The sequence below is a fragment of the Primulina eburnea genome, chromosome 7 (genome assembly GCF_022965805.1).
Source record: "Primulina eburnea isolate SZY01 chromosome 7, ASM2296580v1, whole genome shotgun sequence".
In the NCBI taxonomy this organism is placed as follows: domain Eukaryota; kingdom Viridiplantae; phylum Streptophyta; class Magnoliopsida; order Lamiales; family Gesneriaceae; genus Primulina; species Primulina eburnea.
The window spans coordinates 30,074,653-30,076,168 of record NC_133107.1 but is presented as its reverse complement, the minus strand read 5'-3'; positions in this window follow the sequence as shown (position 1 = coordinate 30,076,168).

The following is a 1,516-nucleotide window of genomic DNA, read 5'->3' as shown; positions in this document are numbered from 1 at the left end:
CGGATGGGGGATGAGGGAAAAGGGAGTCACGGAAAAGTTTATTAAGAGAAAGGGAGTCAATGTAATTTACTTTTTTATCCTTTGTTTAAAATTTGTTTAAAAACTAATTTTTTCATCAGTAAGCACGACTCAATTGGGTTTGGGTCGTGCTGACTCAAGAAGAGCACGACCCAATAATTAAGCCAAATAATTTTTTTACTCAAAAAATCAGGTTAATTTTTTTAAAAAAATATTATTTCATTATTGTTTAATGTACATCAATGTATAATTTATGTTTGTTTTTTCATTGCAGCGGTGAATGTGGACTTTACTGTTTAGCGAGAGCAGGTTATACCATGTTCAGGGAAAATGCCTATCAATTGAACTATCAGAAGATTGAAGAATTTAGGCATTATTGTTGTTGTTGTATTTGTGATGAATTATAGTTGTTGGATTAAAACATTTATATGATAGTTGGATTAAAACATTTATATGATATTTTGCATTGATTTTAGTTAATTTATGTGATATTTTTTTACTACATTCAATCTAATAACGATCTCATACAAAAAATATATTTAGAGAATGATTCATCAATTGATCAATTATATAACATCATAAAAAATGAAAGCGAGTTGTGATTTGAATTGTATTAGGATTATTGTTTCTAGTCACACAACTTATGGCGCAACCCAGGCGCGACCCACTCAACCAAATTTTGGGTCGCAACCCAAAATTTGGTTGAGTGGGTCGCGCCACAGGCGCAACCCAATTTTGGGTTGAGGCGCGACCCACTCAACCCAAAATTGGGTTGATGTGTGGCGCGACCCACTCAACCCAAATTTGGGTTGAGTGGGTTGCGCCTGAGTGGGTTGCGCCACAACCCTGTGGCGCAACCCACTCAACCCAATTTTGAGTTGAGTGGGTTGCGTATTTTGGGTTGCGTGGGTCAATCCACACAATATACTCAATTTTTGGGTAGAGTAGTTTAATTTGAATCGAGTCTTACATGTTATGAGTTTTTTAGGTTCTATTATTACGAAATTTGTTAAAATTTTATTGAAATTAAAAATTTGTTAAGAATTTTAGTCGAGCATAAATTCAACCCGATAAGAGATACATTCGTCTAATATTGTTATGAATTTTTAACCAACACACTTAAATTATAATATATAACTCATAATAAAATGTTTACACAAATAAATTTTTTATATATATTTACGTTCTAATCATATATAGAATGACTTATGTATTATGAAATGATCAAAATTCAAAATCTCTCTACCACTCGACCCAAACGCGACCCAAACTCGACCCAAACCCTAAACCCTAAACCAAACCCTGAATCGAAATCGCCGATATCAATAAAAAATTTTTTTTTAAAAAATAAAATATTAATAACTAATTAATTAATAAACTAATAAATGATCTCACTTAACTTAATAAATGAACTCACCTAACTAACAACGGTCAACTCCCTTTCTTTGATTTATAGAAGTCAAAATCCCTTTTATTTAATTAAATTTAAAATGAGTCG